At 36.6% G+C, this 20,147-nt stretch overlaps 1 protein-coding gene across 18 annotated transcripts in view; it reads right to left on the bottom strand.

Annotated features, from left to right (window-relative positions):
* Window positions 1-20,147, bottom strand: part of CADPS2 (calcium dependent secretion activator 2) — a 252,497-nt gene that overhangs the window by 131,513 nt on the left and 100,837 nt on the right. The gene's annotated exons all lie outside the window — the stretch shown is intronic.

Raw genomic sequence — 20,147 nt, forward strand, 5'->3', positions numbered from 1 at the left:
AAGCACAATTCAGAATAATATATAATAGTTTGCTCTTTTCAGTCAGTGCTATGAGGTAAAGCTTCTGTGGATGCAATGACTGAACTTAGCTTATAAAGAACAGAGACTGTGTTGACTGTAAAGATTTAAAAATCCTTGCCACACTTGGTAGAAAAAAAATTCTTTTTAATTGTGCTACTACAAAGCAGTCTAGACTGAAAAATGCTAGAGTTAAGAAACAGTGTAGAAAATGCAGTTACCTTCTTGGAATTCAATACTATCTTTGAAATAGCAGTCTCTCCCAGCATTGCAAAAATAAAAAGCTTTTTATTGGGAACTATGTGATTTTCTTCTGGATTAAAATTTTGGCACTTCATGCTCTCATACATTAGAAATCTCCCTTTTAATCTACCAGACTTCACATAAACACTGGAACCAACGAATACCACTTCTCTTTTGATCAAACATTCAACAGCAGAAAAACACATAATGCTGCCTCTATCAGTAGATGCAGACTGTTTCCACTGCATCTCTAGCACCTATAAGGAATGTAGAACAGTGCCAGACATTAATTTTCATTCTCACACAGCAATGTAACTGTTATGGTTTGTTTCACAGAATCACAGAACCATCTAGGTTGGAAAAGACCTTGAAGATCATCTAGTCCAACCATTAACCTCACACTGACAGTTCCCAACTACACCATATCCCTCAGTGCTATGTCGACCCGACTCTTAAACACCTCCAGAGTGGGGACTCCACCACCTCCCTGGGCAGCCCATTCCAACACCTAACAACCCGTTCTGTGAAAAATACTTGCTAATATCCAGTCTAAACTTTCCCTGATGCAACTTAAGGCCATTCCATCTTGTCCTATCTCTTGTTACTTGATTAAAGAGGCTCATCCTCAGCTCTCTGCAACCTCCTGAGGGCGATAAGGTCTCCCCTCAGCCTCCTCTTCTCCAGACTAAACACCTCCAGTTCCCTCAGCCGCTCCCCGTACGACCTGTGCTCCAGACCCTGCACCAGCTCCGTTGCCCTTCTCTGGACACGCTCGAGTCATTCAATGGCCTTTTTGTAGTGAGGGGCCCAAAACTGAACACAGGAATCGAGGTGCAGCCTCACCAGTGCCGAGTCCAGGGGTCAGATCCCTTCCCTGTCCCTGCTGGCCACGCTATTGCTGACACAAGCCAGGATGCCATTGGCCTTCTTGGCCCCCTGGGCACACTGCTGGCTCCTGTTCAGCCGGCTGTCAGTCAACACCCCCAGGTCCCTCTCTGACTGGCAGCTCTCCAGCCACTCCTCCCCAAGCCTGTAGCGCTGCTGGGGGTTGTTGTGGCCCAAGGGCAGCCCCCGGCAATTGGCCTTATGGAAACTCCCCCAGTTGGCCTCAGCCCATGGCTCCAGCCTGTCCAGGTCTCTCTGCAGAGCCTCCTTACCCTCGAGCAGATCAACACTCCCACCCAACTGGGTGTCAGCTGCAAACTGACTGAGGGTGCACTCGATCCCCTCATCTAGATCACAAATAAAGATGTTAAACAGGAGTGGAAACGTTAAACAGGAGTTTCCATGAACTCATGGTGTATTTTAGGCATTCCTGGATAGGTTTGTGAAAGAGAACTTCCATTGCACTGAATGTTAGTATATGCAAAGAACCATATCTAGCTCAGAAAGTCCTTGTTCTGCAGACGGGTGGAGTCTGAAAGAGTACTGAGACTACTCTTATAAATGTTCCCAGTCTTCTGCTGCTGGCCACAGCTGGAGACATGGTACTGGGTTAGATGAACATTTGGCCCAAGAAAACAAGGCTAATCTAATGTTCTGACAGTCTGCCTTGGAAAACCTACCAGTGCAGAACAACTGTAGGTGATCCTTTCATCAAAAGTCAAAGTCAAGAAAGTACTTTTACACTCCTGGCTGCCTTTGGTGACAACACAGGAGTAAGAACAATGAAGAAAGCTTTCATATGACCCAGTCAATCAGTTCTCTTAAATAGCCATTTTAAGAAACTTCACCATACAGAATACAGGTAGAATTTTAGAGATGCCAAAGAAACAAGACTTCTGATTCCATGTCACTTCAGCTCTTTAGAAGAAACTTTCGCTTTGAAAGAAGGTAGAATTGGCCACCCAAAAGCATATTCAGGCCTGTACCTTGCTCCCAACAGGATGTGGAGGGAATCAGGAACTGGATGGAAGCATGCAGTTATACATCCTCAGAATTTTCTCCTATATTCATGCTATTATGGGCTCTAGGAGTTTCTTCATCTAGAAATGGTATCTCTGTATTTTCTTGTTAATGGATTTGTGTTTCAATGAATTTCCATAATGGCTTCCTCAACGCTTTTAAACTTTCAAAATCTACACCTAGTAGCACAGTTCCACATGTCAACAACCTGTGCCTAGAAGCAGCTCTTTTAGTTCTCTATGAAACTGCCACCTGCTAGTATTATTTAGCAATTGTCTTGTGGCACTGGAAGAGACAGCTTCCAGTGTACAATAATTCCATTAGAATTGTTAACATGATTGGATGTTTACTTTTGGACATGCCATGCAGAAACAAACAATATAAACCTGAATTCCATAGGAGCTATTCTAGGAAACAACAGATGCATCACTGAGACATATGTACCCTTTAAGAAACTTACTTTAGTATCCCTTCATGGAATTCAGGATTTTAAAAATGGATTAAGATAATTAGGAAAAAAAAAATCCTAAAGAAACGTTAATAAGCTACGAATATCTTGAAAATGGTTTTGGTTTGGGTGGTTACACACACACACACACACAAGTGATACACAAGAAAGATATAAGCTTATAACAACATCGTGGATTTGCTCTTTGTTGAAAGTTCCTTAACATAGCAAATATATAGAAAAATAGTAATATTCAAATGCACTGTCCCTGCATGAGTGTTATTAAACTGGAGCTGATTCACATTTGGAGCTGTAGAAGTAGGACTTCAGGAATGCAGAATTTACCACCTGTGAGGGAGCATCAGAGCCATCTACTGGGGTCAGCCCATTTCTGCTGCACAGGATTGCTCTGACAAGCAACTGTCTCCCCAAAATATCAATACTAAAGTGATATTCCACAGTAAAACTGCTGTTACATAAAAATAAAATTAAAAAAATCCATAAAATCAAAGAGAAAATATAAGTTGTAACACTGATGAATTGGATGTGAGGGGAGGTTTGAGTGGTTTCTGCTCACATGTTTTAGAAATACTTTTTTAAAAATAGAATTTATTTGTATGTTACACAAAGAGTAAAACACCTTCTTTGAGTGTTTTGGTGATCAATTTAAGTGGAACAAAAAGTATAATTAATCTTTTTAGTATCACCTGATTATTGTTCAAATCTGAGATTGAGATTTTTCAATCTCTTATAGAACTTTATATATATTTAAACATGCATATATAAAAAGAATAATTTCCTGCTATAACTCGGTCAAGAGTTAGAGAGCAGAGTAGTTCCAGTATCTCTTAAACCTACTGGAATAGGTATCTCCACTCTCCAAATATTTGATTTACCAAAATGCTATACCAGATTTTATTGGAATTTGCAGAGCTCTAAATTTCAAATTAATCATTAATAACTCCCACATTAAATATTGTAAATCCTTCTTCTAAAATAGACTGTATATATGTAAATATTAAAAAATTCACTTTTATAGCTACTAAGAAGCTACACTTGGAAACTTCTAAAATTATCATGCAACTGCTTTATATGTATTGGTGACGAAAATATGCACCCTTCTCAATTCTAAAAGCTTTCACAAAACAATATAAAAATTCAAAAGTGAGACTCATTTAGCAGCATAATAATCATCTTCCTATCTTCTCCCTTAATTTAACCATGCTGCCCTCCTGTGGATGTCAGGGTATATATAATGCAATAGCTCAGTCTATGAAAATCTAGTTCAAACAGCACCTGTTTGTGACTGACTCGATGAGGAAAGAAAATGCCACTGTGTAACCACAAAACGTGGTTAAATTAAACTTCAGGGAAAGAACTGTGAAACTTATATTTGAAATAGTTTAAAAATGAATATTTTAAATAAGTAGAATGTCTTATTATTCTACAAATCATGTCTATATTGGAGCACACAGTCATACATATTAATACATTTATTCTCAAATTAGGGGGAGAACATTCATTTCATAATGACGGGTCACTTCATACACTGAAGTGCCAACAGAGTTGAACACATATATTACAAAGATCATCCAACAACTCAAAAAGCACGGAAACCATTTTCAAAAGTATTTGATAAACTGTACAAGTGCCAGTTGGTGAAATTGTAATTTTTTTCCTGGTACTGAGATACCAAATACATATTGAGGAATTATTGTGTCAAAAATGTTGTTTTTAAAGAGAAAATATAAAAAATGGTTTGGAGTAGAAGAATCTAAAATTAAAGAGAGGTATAATCAATTATTCAAAGACATTATCTCATGCAGAAAAATGTATTTTTTCGATCAACTACACTTCCGTAATTTCTCTGTTCTAAGAAGGTCTGTTAAGATTTAACTGGAAATTAATTTATTATGTACTAAAATGTTTATATAATTTGAGTTTATCTATGCTCTGTTAGAGTTGTCAGACTTGTTAAATCAGTGGTTTAAAACAGATCAGTACGGAACAGATACCAAACCCTCTAAAGTACAATAGCTGGAGTAACACAATGCTACTATTTCTCTTTTAGACTAAATTTTTAAATGCTGACAAATTATGATTAAAGTCTTAATGATAAAGAATGCTTAAAAGAATGCTTAAAAATGCACTTCTCTTTCCAAAAAAAAGGCTAAAATTTCTAAGAGCTACTAGAGTGATACTTTCTGATTCTAAAATATGTTAGGAAGTAAACACTTTAGAATCTTTTTTTTGTCTTTAACTCAGAAATAAAAAAGTGAAATGCTAAATTTTAAATCAAGCCACTCCCTGCCAAAATATTTATGTATTATTGAAAAGACTGTGAAATCAATAAAAAGTCTCAGGAAAGCAAAACACTGTAAGAAATTGTTTTGGACAAGACAAGACATTTAGTCTAGTCACATGCTATTTTGTGCCAATTAACAAAGTTGCTAATGTGCCATATCAATAAAAAAACAATTGACCTAAGTAGTGGGGCTAATTAAATGAAATTAAATAATTAAATGCTTCTCAATATATAATAAAAAATTATGGCTGAAAGTGTTCCATAATGTTGTCTTTTTGTTTTCCTATTATCTGCTTTTCTGGCGTGTTTTAATCAGTGTATCTAAATGCATGAAAGATAGATAGTGTCCAGATGTTAATGTGTTGGTGGCAGGAATCAGGTGTTCAATTAAAATTTATTGAGTGTGCAAGAAAAAAACCGAAGCTGTCCATTAAGTAGAATACATACAGCTCAATTAAAAATGAATGTAGTATTTGTGATTAAATTGAACACTCATATTCTATAATGGCAATAACATTTTATATTACATGATTGCTTTGTTAATCTTAATCATGTAATTCTAATATAAGGATCAGAGTTACTTTCTGTTTGAAAATTGATTCATTGCTTCTCAATATACAAAATAATAGGAAAGCTGCATTTACACAAAATACTGGTTCCTCTGATGCTTTTTATTTTATTTTTTTTTCCATAGGTAGTGAATGAAAGAAAAGCAACTGTAACGTTTTTGGAGATCCTAGACTAGAACGTGTTCTCAGTTACTCGCAATATTTGTTATATTTAATAGCAGCCCCAGTTGTGTTGCATGCATAACAACTCCAGTTTTGTTTGAATTAATTCATTACTTGAAATGTGTTTCTAAATGACTTGACTGAAAGATCCTTAAAATGACATCTCATGCCCATGGTACTGGTTCCCAGCCAACTACCCTTAACCTAAAAGGAATCCTTCTGTAGTCCAAGTCTTCAGACCCTTTCTTCACACTTAGGCTTGCCCTTCAAAGCTAAGACTTAGAATCAGATGAAAAAGGCTGGAGTCACAGACACTGTTTTAGAAAGAGACTGGCTGTCAGGTGTCCAGCTGTGAGAGGAGTACATCCTGAGATAGTCTTCTCTAGGACAGACTTCTACAGACTGAGACAAGTCTCTTACTCTCTTCTACTTGGCCAATGGCATGGTGCATTCCACTTAAAACTCTGAACTTAAAATGATTTCAGAATTTAAATCAGTGGTCAAAAATCACAAATGCAGGAACACATGATAAAAACAGTAACTTCTAAGCCACTGATTTACTGAGCAAGTGTTACTAGTTTTCTATTTGGGATTGTGCTCACTCTCTCACCAGAAACATACAGTTTTCATGTCTGGAATAAACTCTGAAGAAAAGCAGATGGTAGTTTTGGGTTGTCAATCTTCTAACGTTATCAGAGGAGCAATCCATGTAGTAAAGCAAGGGAAGCTGGTCTGACCCAAAAGGAAACTTAGCAGCAGAACTCAAACCTACACCTACCAGAACACTTCTGGCAATTTGTCCCTGGTTTACTTCAGACAAGCAGCATGAAAGATAGTCTTAGAGGTCTTTTTTGTCTCTTGCTCCAAAGACAAACCATGCATAGGATTTAACATAGATGCATTTTTCATTTACCTGCTCTTTTTTACCATTTATGCATAAAGTGGGAAAAAAAATCTCACACATTATGAAAAGACAAAGCAATACTACACTGCTCAACAGAGTTAATTTAGGATGGGATTAAATTAAAACAGGTTTATGACAGTAAGCATGCCGAAAAGATTATTTGTAGTGCAGGGCGAACTCCCTTACAGTTTTTATTTATATAAAAAGACAGAGCGAGCTAATAATGCAGAACTCTGTATGAAAGCACCACTACACCGATGACATTACAGAAACCAGCAGCCTACCAAGGTGATGCCATCATGTTGCTTATTTGGGGATGTGAGATGAACTCGAGGACCCTGACAAAATGGTACAGTATGGTACACAACTGTGTTGACATTTAACATGATGTGGACTATTTAAAGGGAGCTGGCTGTGACGAATATACGACTTTGTCAAAAATGAAACACAATAATGTAATCATTGAAATTATATTACTGTGGAGAAAAAAAAAAAACCACTAAATCGAATTTTTAAAAAGTTACCTCTGCCTTTACATCCAGTATTGTAATAAAATTATTTCTGCCCATACAGCATAGTGTATTATGAATTGAAATCCATCCACAGACATGGTATAGCACAACTGACCTTACAGTATCTAACCAAGCCAGTATTTGGGCACATAGAGAGGATTAGATTGGTTACATACTATTAGTATTTTAAATGAATTTTTCTGTCTTAAGGGTTTTTTTTTTTCTGTTTTTTAAGGGTTTATATCCCAAAAGACAAAAACTAGGTGAATTTACCTTTCCTACAAGTAACAGATGGACAGTGCAAGTGACAGAAGGATACAACAGGCAGGTGGCATGCCCCCATCCTTGCAGTTAATAGTACTGGCACTCTCTCTATAGAAACAATGCCAGGCTATGCCAGACCATATGCAGTATCAATGTATGTCAGGTGGAAATAACTCTTAAATTCTGTGTCACAGATTAGTGTAAGGTACCAAGAAACAAGTCAGACCACCTGACAACAATTTCACACCACACATATCGTGCATCTTTCACCTGTATGATATGTGTGCTATGCTGATTTGCAGTAGAATAAAGCAATATAAACAATATATAAAACAATTATTTCAATGATGTTAGGTTCTGCAGTCTGAGAAAATATGAAGATTGCTTAGGCGATTATGGGAACTATGTGGCTATGGGAACTCTGTAACAATAGCATAAAGAAATTTAAACTAAAGAAGTCAAACTGAACATTCCAGTCAGACCAGAGTCTCCTCCATTAGAGTGCAGATCTACTGGGAAGTTCCCGCTGCTCTGAACTTATTAATAGTGCAAATTTTAGAATACCTCTGATATAATAACCATTTTTTAACTGTTCATCATTTATTGTAGTAAAAATAAGCAGCCTATTCTGTGCTCTTATTTTAGTAAGAGAAATGATGCATAGGAAAAAAAATGACCTGCCTATATTTCACTTCATGTACATGTAGTGATTCAACTGCTCAGATCATGATCTTCCATGTGATGACTTAAGACACATATTTGGCTACAACATAACGACATTAATTTTTTTTAATACTACCTTCAATCCAAATAGCACTGAATGGTCAACTCATCTATTCTTCTTATCTTGTATATGAAAAACTTATATGTAAATTAAACTTAAACCAACATTATTACTTAATGGTTTAGAAAAAAAGCCAGTTGCAAATCATACTAAAATTCAGATTTTCTCAATTCCTCACCTACAATTTAATGAACTTAAGGTCTATTTTCAGTTAAATATTAGTTCATTATTTGGCCTTCTAAGTTACCACCAGCTTTCTTATTTTTAATGAAAATATAGAAAAATTCCTTTTTATACATTAATTGCTTTTTAAAAAAAATCAATAAAGCAAACATTTACATGCATAAATGTAAGGTTTCACAGGGGCGTGCACTTACTGTGTTTTCAGAATTGAACCTTTGCTTGAACACTTGACATGGGCATCAATATTACCCGATTTTGCTTACTTGAATGAAGTACCAAAACACAAAAAAGATGCATCTACATTAGTATCTTAGTCTGAATAAGGAATGTACTTTTGAAGAGAATCCATCGCCCTCCCCCAATTGCAGCACTTGGTTCACATTGCAGAACTGATTCAGAGCATGTGAACTAGACTCCTCTTGCATGAAATGAAATCAGATGTGGTGGTCAGATAATGAATCTCACATATTCCAGCCACTGAAAGGAAGTCAGTTCAGGACAAGACCAGAGAGAGACTCAACTAAATCCACAGAAACTCCTATAAGGTAATTATCAGGCCCTCCGCAACCACTCAGTCACTTCACAGATCTGTTTTGGGCATACTTCACACTTGGCTTCCTTTGTAGTCAAGGAGGTACATGCCAAAGCACAGCTCAAGTCTTCCAGATTTCCATCTCTTTGCCTTAGGTTGCATAATTTTGGTAGCCATCAGTGCCTAAAGATACATTATAGGTGCCTCAGTTAGACAAGTCCAGGTTACTGTTCTTTACACCATTCATCCTTTAAGTCTTCTTCTCTCCATGGTAGAATCATCACATGCATTCTGCCATCTGGGTTTAGGGCTTAATCTCACCTCACTGCTACAAGTAGCTAAAACGTATTCAGTCAACCAGTCCCTCTCATGCAGTGCTGCTGCTTTCAAATTTCACTTGAGTAGCTATGAATTAGGCTTCAGACACATAAACTATGATGCCAAATCCACAGTGATGTGCAGCACAGCTCATTGCCATCTTTATGGTCTCAAAGTGACCTCTTCTATAACGTGATAAACTGAAAATTACTGCCAAAGTTTTTTCACTTCTTTTTTTTTCTCACAGATGCACACAAACACCAGGAAGTTTAGGTGGGAAGAGATTTACAGTTGAGAACTGCAGACAGAAATTTGACAGTATAGACTAGAAAAGTTTACCTAGCTATTCTGTGGGTCACTGAGATGCTCAGTCATAGTTTCTGAGATCTCACATGATAAGAAGAACCAATTGTCATTTACATCTGAATGCAAGGCACGTTGAGTTAAACCGTAAGAGACAACGCATGCCAAAAGAATAAGAGTTTAGAACACAGTGAGACTGTGACATAAGTGCATTAAAGAATGCCGGGGAGGGAACAAGGTACAAAAAACCCCAAACCAGTATGCAGGAAATGGACCAGTGGCAACAGGACCAGCTCACTCAAACTGATTATTTTGTGAGGCTGAATAAGGATTTTAGCAAAGATGAACCAAAGCAGAATTTGACACACAGGCAGTATTGATTGGGGGATTCTCTATACCTAATCAATTATGTATACTCAAGTCTAGTGAAGGCAGGGAGATATTGAACAAGTATTGTTAAGGTTGTGTTCTAAAGACAATACATATACAAGTGAATTTGCATAATTTTGCTCATCACAGCTGAAGAAAACCCATCTTAACATTTTCAAAAACATGGAGCTTTTTCAGTGAGATATAAGAAAAAGGAATAACCTATATGAACATTTGTAATTATTTTTAATGTGAGAGTAGATTTAAATAAAAATTTATGTATTTATATGTTTATATATATTTATTTGAATATAAATTACATATTCATGAGGATAGATACTTAAATCTATTCTCAATTCTTTTACTTCTTCATGTTTTTAAAAGCTTTGAGTAAAAATAAAATTAAAAAAATTAAAGAAATCATTATATTTTAAGATTTCTGACTATTAATCTTGTTTAACCCATAGATCTTTTTCATACAAAGTCTGTTGTGGTTAAGCTAAGTGAGTTTGAATCTAAATTTATATCTCAGCTTTTACAAATATTTCAGATTAATTACTATGGAATGAATGAAGAATGACACCTTAATTAATAATGCTTCTCTTGGCAATTAGGATTCTCTTGGCTTCTCTTAGCAATTAAAGTGGCAGTGGCGTATCATTAAGGTCTTCAAGATTCCTCTGCCTCCACAGAAGCAATTACTGTATGAAGCACTGAAAATCAGGCTCATAGCTATAATCTGTTCTCCAAGGATCTAGCAGCAGGATAAACACTTGTTTCTTCCTTCCATAGTAATTTTCCATTAACCCCTCATCATTACCAAATCAATCATTAATGTAATTTTAATGTGTCATTTTTCATGAAGTGCAATTTTCATTTTTAAAAAGTAACATTATAGTCAATTGTAAAATTGCATAATATTAAAATAATTTAAATGAAGATAGTTAACACATTAGCACTTTTCTCCGTGGCAAAATGCTAGCATTTATTTAGCACAATGAAATACTAGCGTTTAGTACTATTTAAACTAGCATAACAAAAAATACTGCTATGAGACACCTTGGAATAATAATAAGGCATCCATACATCACTAAAAGTGAATTAGAAATTAAGACATTTTATCAAGCTGCTTATAACGTACAGGAAATCTTTACCTTAATAGATACAAGTCCATGTTGCCTTATGAATGCAAAAATTAGGATAGGTTTGTCAGAATCTAGCAAGAAATACAAGATAATTGTAGCTACGTGAATGACACTTTTGATGCTCTGACTAAACAAAAGATATACACCATTGTTATTGGATCCACATTTTAAAATGTTTATTACTTATGGGCCAAAATTTGACCAATATTTCTGCTGAACTGTAAAGTCACTGGTTTATTTTTCAAATTTTGTGTTAGCTTCTTAGTAGTGTCAGAAGTTCTTGAAACACTTGGGTTTACTCTGTGCTGTGCTGAGTCTTGTCTTGCCAAAACGGATACTCAGGGCCTTGGATGTTCGGAGTCAGCAACTGTCTGAGAGTTACTGTTGAAAAGAAAGATAATCTCATCTTCCTAAGTTTTAATAAAAAGCTCATACAGTTTCAAAAGAAACATGTTTACTTCATGCAGCAGTTAGTTATGTTACAGATGAGCAATGCCAGTCCTTTCTGCTTCAAGATACTCAGTAATGACTACATTTCATGAAGTGTTCTGAAGTTTGTAACCAGGATACTTTTCATTTTAATTTCTGACATATCCTTCTGCATGATCATTCACCGAGTAGAGAAAATATGCTCTACACATATACATATGTGGTGCTGGATGTTAGATGACATTTTGGCATACCTTGATATAAAGAGCAGACATTCTTGAATATTCAGTGGTATTTGCTGTGCTGTATACTCCTGTTGCTGCTCACATTTTTTACTGAAACCCTTTTTCTCTTCAACAGTCAACTGTGTTTGAAATTCAAACAAAGCCTATTTCTTCAGCTACACAACACATCTTCTGTAAGTGGTGTTGAGCAAAGTACTGGCATTAATAGTGATTGCTTCAGCACTGCAGAGCTACCTACGACACTTTTCTTCATCAGTCTTGAGATTCTGGATTTTCATGCTAGCTGAAGGTTGAATATGGATTGGAAATGAAGCTTTGCAGTTCATACCTCTTCTGTCTTCAAAGCCAATGAAACTTAAATGAAACTTCTTTATGCCTTCCTGTCAGAGACTACAATGAGATCTTTTGTTCAGTGTCTCAAAGGTTCTCTGTATATGGCAAGCAATATGAGGCCACATTGCTCATGCTTTGAGTCAGAGCATGAACCAACTCTAATTCAAAAGTGTTGTGATCATTTTGGTGACCCTAACAGTTATGCAATGCAGGTGCTGGCATCACATTGTCAGTTATTGGTCAGAGTGGAGAGCTGGCCGAGTATACTCTCTCCCTCTCTCTGCTGCCAAGTCCCATGGACTTCTCAAGTGATCACATTTGAAATATTTTGTTAGATCAAATAGAAACCTCCAAACTATGTTTGCTTCATAAAGTTTACTTGAGAATTCCCTTTAGATATCTCTGCTTTTGTCCATCTTCCATATTACTGACATCCCCATATACTTGTAAGGAACTCTTTGGAAAAAGAGTTCATCTACATGAGTAGATGAGAATGAGGTTCTTAGGACAACTTGGGCACTAATTTTGAGGCCAGCTACACTCAGCAAACCTTGTACCATTTACCAGTAGTAGGAGAGACAAGAAAAGCTGAGCACACTATAAATTAATGGCTAAAGGGAGTGACTGTTTTATTTAGACACAGCTGACTTGAATACATACTTGATTCCTGGGATCCTCATCCCACAGTGTTTTAACATGTTATAACAAGATTTCACAAGGTAACAACTGAGGCAGCCCCAGGAAACAGGAGCATTTTTGTTTATATGATTAGTGAACCAGGACTCAGGTGAAGACTGAGGCTTTTGTTCATGGCAGGCACCCTTTATGCACACATGAAGGTGGCAGAGGATTATCTGTTCATCAATGGCACAAAGGTGGTTCAATAATCTCCCATTTGTATATGGATTACAGCTCATCTCAAAACATTGGAAAACCTGATGTTGCAAATGTCAGTGGACAGTCTCTGTCAGGTATGTGAAGAAAGATTTACCTCTTAAATATATTTGAGACTGATTAGGACTAATTGTAAAAGAAATTATAAAAAGCATTGATATGCCCCACCCATATTTCTTATAACTCTATTGTTCTCATGACATGGTAAGAAATGCTTTGAACAAAACTGCAGATGTTGAAAATACAAATCAAGTGTGTCTGATGCCAAACAGAACAAGCTATATGTGTCAGAGGACTTCACAAACCCTAAACTATCACCAGTGCAAACAAAAAATCCTCACAGGAATTAATCAAAGTGACATTTATTTCATATCAAATATATATTTAATTTCATTAATCTCCTCAAGAGTTTATACACAGACATATTTTATCTATGAAGATCAATATTTATAGCTAGTAAGAAAAACAAGTAATATCATTAGAAGTGAAGATATTTCTCTGAATGGCATGGTTATCTGCAGCAAAATCATCTTACTATCTATCAAAGTAGCCTGAGTTTCATTTAAAAGAAGACTTAGCTTTTTAAAAATCACTGAGGCAGCTATGCATAGTTTATCTCTGACCTAAACTTAGATTTGAGAAATTTAATTAGGCAGAAAAAAAAAGATATGACTGAAGCCCACCTGTTGCTCTGGTAATTAATTTTTCCAAAGCTTTGTTGCCTGACAGTTAAACATTTGTTTTAATTTAGTAGATATTCTATACTTCTGAATGCAATATATATAGAGAAAAGTTTGCTTTACAAACTCCAGTGTATCTTTCCTTTTTTTTTATTTTTCTATAGCCAATGTCTTAGCACTGATAAACAACCCTGTCAAGGTATTCCTCCCTACCTAGTGGCTTTTGAAAGAACTTTGACAACTCTAACATATCCTAAATTTCTAAACTTCAGGCTGCTGCAGTGAGGCCATATGACTTAATGGTCAGAAATGGCTTCCCAACTATCTGATGTTATGTAAAGTTTGCAAAATTCAAACAAACTCAACAGTTTCTTCCATTTGACTTTGATTATCTTCCCAGTCTTGATGTTTTCAAACTGAAAAATAAGTTTTCCTCCAAAGGACAGAAAGCATCAGCTGAAGTTGGTGCGGTTACCCTTTTGTAAGCTGGAAGAAAAAGTGCAATAGCAACAAACAGAAAGCTAGATGGTGCTAATATACTGACCTTATGGTTTTAACTAGATGTGCTACGCACAAACTTGGAAGGGCAAATGATGTAAACAGATAGAGAAGAGTTTACATACGTAGACGAATAAATGCCATAGTTAGATAAATACCTGTGTATCTTAACATTTGGTTGAAGCAATTACACTGTGTTGATAACAAACGCAAAAGAGGAACTGGAATCAGTCAGGTACCCCCCTATCCTTTTTAGAAGAGATAAATGTGTCTTCACTAATGAGAAAACTATTTTCAGTAACTGTTGAAAAGAAATGTAGAAATTTATTGGTTTTATCTAATGGAAAATAACATTAAAGATGTCTATGATACATATTATCATATAAAAAGTATTAGGAAGCAATCTGACGTTTTAGTTTAGCTGAAATTTGGTTTCTGTTTCATCTTTTGTGTTGATATAACAAATTACTTAATTATTCTGACATATCTATGTGTTTTGGCTCATAGAAAGGTCTGAAACTGGTTTTAAATTCAGTATATGCAACACAAAAGCCTATCTGTGACAGAGATTATGTGCACTTGCTAAGAGAAGTGTGACTATACTCCTGACATTTAACTTTATCTGTAAAAGTAACCCAGGATTGAAGTAGAGTCATTTCAGTGTCATCACCTTGCACATTTCTCCGAAATGACAGTACTCAGAGCCCATCTCATCTTCAGATTAGCCTTCATATTATAGATCTTGAAGCTACAACACTAATTCTGCTTCTCCTCCTGCCCTTCTTTGCCGAGTGACCATGGACAAGCAGCACATAAGAGATGGCACCACCACTGTTGCGGCTAACTTCAGTGTTGCTGTGGCTCCTCTTGGTTGACTTATGAGCTCACTAGTAGCTATGACATGGTTTATCCTGCACACACTACAACCCTACCCACTGAGAAGCCAGCAGACCCCAGTGCTATCCTCAGCTCAGTCACTGAATTGCCTGTGACCTTGGGTACACTTTGCTCATTCCTGTACTTCATTTCACTCATCTATAAAACAGAGATAATTATACTCACCTTTCTCTCCGATGAACTTTTATCAGTGGGTGACAAGTATTATAAAAATAAGAGGGGAAAATTACTTATCCTCTAAATCTGCATCTTGAAAGACTGCTACCTAGTGCATTCGTCTCACTGATTTTCTTTAGGTCTAAAATTACAGCAGCAGGAGGAGAAATGTGATACTTCAGTCACATACAGCAACCAATTAAGAACATTTCAGTCACTTCTAAGTGCACAAGAGAAAATTTTTTAAAAGGTTAGCAAATTCATGGTGATTTGCATCAAAAAAGAAGCTGTGAAAGAAAAATCATTTCACAGATTCCTTACAATTTCAGAAAGTACAAGTTCCAAAAGTCTTCCAAACAACTGCTTTACAGATGAGAGACAGGGAGAAAATCTGGGCATGTACATACTGAAGTGCTTGTAGAATATATATTCCAGATACAAAAGTTTAAGAAATTAAAGGGATAACATTTCTGTATGCAACATGTCATAGCAGAAAGCAAAAGAGAACTTATGAGAATGAATTTTGCCTTCCAAATCTTGGAAAAAGTTCTGGACAAGAACTATGCTGAAATGTTTTACTTTGGAAGTCAAACCCCAACAATGCTACTTTGCAATATTGTTCTGTTCAGGCTGTTCAATTTGTAAGAATTTAATTTCATGTTATTTATTTTCCTTTTTTTTCAGTATGACCATTAAGCATTACTAATCCTTTTAAAGCAAGTTATTTGAAAAAATCTCAGTATTCCTTTTTTGTTTCTAGATTGGAAGCAATAGAATAATATTCTTTAGTAACCACTAGGCTATGCTAACAGACAACTTAACCGACACAGAACCTACTTTTAAAAATAATGTATGCTTTAAATGCACAGTGATGTGCAAAGGCATATTAGAAAAAAAAACACCCATTAGAAAAGGTATTTACAGTAACCCACATATCTTGAGTGGATTAACCTGTCCTGTTTGGGTTTTAATTATGAGTTAGGGAGAGCCAAGTGAGCCTTCCTGAAGCAAACAGTACCTCCCTAATGCTGCTATTCTAACTCAACAGAAATAAACAGGCTTTTAGCATTTTGTATATGAAGCTTTTAGGTTAAATTTTGCTATTTCCTCTCATGATTTGTTTTAGGTTCAAGATTGAAACAGAATAAATTAAAAGAAATGTTAAAAAAACCCCATCCTTTTGTACGGATGTTGGCTTTACAACCTTAATAAAGAATATTAAAAAAATATGTTGTACATGCTCTGCACTTTAGTTGAAAGGGTTACCACATTCTATAAGAAGATATATAGATTACAAATTATGAGAAAGGAATCTGAAGTATCATAAATTGCCAATGATCAGAACTGTTCTACAAATCCTGATTAATGTGTCAATACTCAGAATTTCTACTTGTGCATGCTCCCCCTTGTAATCTATCAACAGGATTTAGCTAGAAGAGGATGGGTTTATATCCTTTGGGTTGTTGCATACTTTGAGAGCCTTTCAGGCAAGAATAAAAAAAATTATCTAAAATAATAGGGTTATGTTTACTGCAAGATGTATATGAATATTCCTTATTTTTTAAGCATATAACAGAATGCATATAAAAAAATCATGGACTGTTTCCTTGATCGAGTGTTTTTCAAAAAATCACATTAGTGGAGTAAAACTAGATTAGCTGTATGAATGTGTCAACATAAACACTAGTTTAAAAGTAATGTGGTTAGCAAAGCTACCTCTTTTTTTGCAAGGTACAAACAAACTGCAATTGAGATTCACAGCAGTGTTGAGTCATAAGGATTTTTTTTTCTTGCTTTTAGAAAGGTTAAAATATATCATTAAAAAAAACCCCAAGTTTATAATTTTATTTGAAATATAATTATTTGTTATGACTGTGGAAACCCAAAGAGGGAACATGATCTGAAGTTGCTGCAGTCCAGAATACTATTTGTGAATTAAAAATCTCAGTTTAAGTACCAGACAGTATAATTTGTAAAACTGAATATTCTTGAAGCTTAAATGCGAGACAGGTTTTGAAGACCTTCAGCATATCCCCTGTGCCAATAAGTAAAGTCAGTCTTAAATAGGAGAAACTTTTCTGAAGGAGTAAAACTCTAAACTCAAAAATAGTTTGGGCCTGTGGATTTTGCTGACCCTGCAGAAACTGAAATATTTGAATGTAGCTCCCACATCTTAAAAAAAGTCTCTTATTACCATTATTCTTTTTTAAATTATGATACAGCATTAATCTAATAAAACCCCTTTGTCTGCAATTGGCTGTGGGGTAAAATTTTCATTTAAATTTGAATAAATGTTGAGATTCGCAGCTGAAAGGCATTATCAGATTGCCTTTTTCTCCTGTGAGACAAATATGAATCTTCTGTTAGCTTGTTAACTCAGATCAACACAGAAAATGTAAGTTGTTTAATTCAAAGATTGAGCAAAGATAAAGCATGAGATGTTTCTGAAAAATAAACTGAAGAATTAGAAATTCCAGCAGCAAGGATGATCACATTCTTTCATCCTTTTATTTCACACCTCTTTGTGTATTCTATGACAGTGTGCTTAAATATCTGACCACATGCTAAAAAAAACCCCAAACAACCACAAAACAAACAAACAAACAAAAAAACCACACAAAAAACCCCAAACCCCTCCTCCCAGTCCTGTTCACTCTTCAGGATAGCAGCAGCTACCTTCCAACTCTTCAACACTTTATTTTCTCCTATGGCCTGTTTCATTTCATGATATGCTTTACACTGCTTTACAGAAAGAATTGAGTTACCTGCTTTTCTACCTTGTGGAGGTTCACCAAGGAGCTGCAGAGCCTGTCTCCTCAATAGCACTGCCTGGCAGGGCATAAGCCTTTGGCCATGTGTTAAAGAAGTGACCATACCCCACTTCCCCCAGCTCACGAGGTGTGCAGAAACCTTTCCTACAGTTGCTTCCCAAGACTTATCTTCAAATGTATTCGACACTGGGAGTTGGCATTATTTTCACTTCATAACAGGAGAACTGAAGTACTAAAAACTTCAGGCTTCAGATATTAAGACAAAGATCTAATTTTTAGGATATCTGAACTCTAATGGCACAATGTAAATTTACATCCCCATTTCCACTGATTTCAGCTAGTAGCTGTGAGTGTGGGGCACCTCTGTGAAATCAGGTTCCAGTTTATCAAACTGGGCACAGAATGCAAGTAACATACCACCAGTTACTATAGGTGGAAATGTTTCACTCTCTTACAGGCAAGTCCTTCTGTGTAGCACAAACAGGGATAAAAGCCAGTTCTTCTAGGCATCCCTCAACTACCTTAACTGCAAAGTACTCCTTTGCCTTCCCATAAGACTGTCCATCATCCATTGTGTGTTTCCAGCCTCTTCACAACTGGGGATTTATCTGATAACACAGTATCAGTTCAAAACCAGAATAGCTTTAATCCGTGCATTGAAGCAGGTGGTAATCCCTCTTGAAAAAACAGCAAATTACTATTTAATACTTACACTCACCCAGGAAGTCAAGAGAAGGCTGCAGAGACTGCCTGGATGATAGCTTTTCATAACAGTAATGGTTCCTGACTGTACACATTAATAATTCCTCTAGCAGGTGGTTTTTTCCCTCCAAATAAACAACCTCTTATTTCCTCTCATGCAACTCCAGTGTCATCACACAGTATTTCATCAACCTTTTCAATGGTTATTGGAGGAATTATTAACCTTTTATTTCATTTCACATACGTTTATGCTGGAGGAGCTCATACAGCCGTCCCTCAGTGCCCTAGCTTTTCTAGACAAATGTGTAGGTAATAATCATTATAGCTAATGGTTATAAAGAAAGGGAAACGATGACTGACCTACATTTTTGGTGGGAGGAACAGTATTTGCCTGGACAATAGTGACAGCAGTGATCCTGAAGTAAAATGAAGTACCAAACAACTGTGACAGGAGATCAGGATTCAAAATCGATGCGAAGAAGTAACCAGCAGCAGCAAATTAAAGGGATAATAATTGAATTAAATCATTGAAAGTAATATTTGATTGGGCAATCCATTTAATGCTCAGACAAGACGACTAGTGACATAAACCAGAATGGAAAAGCAAACTGGGGTGTTAAGAAGACCCTCTGAAGACCCCAGAAGAACAGCTCCCAGCCAAGAAAGCCTCTGGGGAAACCCAGGAGCATGATGGGAGGAACGACTGGAGCTTTGTCCTTGTTGCTGGACCAGGTCAAAATTAGTTGCATGTTACACTGTAATTGGGGTTGCAGACAGCATGACCCCAATGTTGTCAGTGATCTGATCAAAAACGGGGCTTCTCCCAGTCACCTGTTGGGATGCACACGGGATGTACATGGGAGCACAACATCCCTGATGTTGATGTAGTGTGGAGTATGCAAATGAACCAGGTCACATGCAGGTTAGATGTGTCTGTTGTGTATTACTCATTACTGATGTTGTTCAAAACATCCCGTCCCCACGGCTGCCTTTTGACGAACCACTGAAAAATGCAGGCAGCACTGTGCCACTCCTGCAGCATTCACTGCTTCAACTGGCTGAATCCCTTCCAGGAGCAGGAGGCTGAAACCATAGTGGACTGAATCAAGACAAGGATGTGCCACAATTACCAAAACATTTCAGAGGTGTTTGGCAAGTGCAAATGAATGGGGCAGGGGGTGGGGACTGACAGGAGAGCATCATGCTTTAGTACAGACAAGCACTCCTCTCCTCCCTAGGTCCTCTCCACTCCAATTTATGCCAGCCTGGTCTTCCTGCTCTCACGTTATCCCATTATCCCTTATTCATGTAACTGCAGCCTTGCTTCCGTTTTCTCATCTCAGTCCTAGTCTCCAAGCACAGTAGCTCCAGTTCCCCAGTAGGCTTCACAACTGTTTTCCCTCTCTTTCCTTGCAGCTGCTGGTCACCAGCCACAGTTCTCCAGCCAGCAAGTCTCACTGTATGCAACATTTGCATTTAGTGTCCAAAAACCAAAGTGAGGGCTGAGGTTGATACCAGGGAAAATTCAGCCCAACCAATTAAAGCTTTGCCAAAACTTAAATAAGGTTTCTGTTTGGG

This window comes from Athene cunicularia (assembly GCF_003259725.1).
Source record: "Athene cunicularia isolate RWA chromosome 1 unlocalized genomic scaffold, athCun1 chr1_part2, whole genome shotgun sequence".
NCBI classification, from domain to species: Eukaryota; Metazoa; Chordata; class Aves; order Strigiformes; family Strigidae; genus Athene; species Athene cunicularia.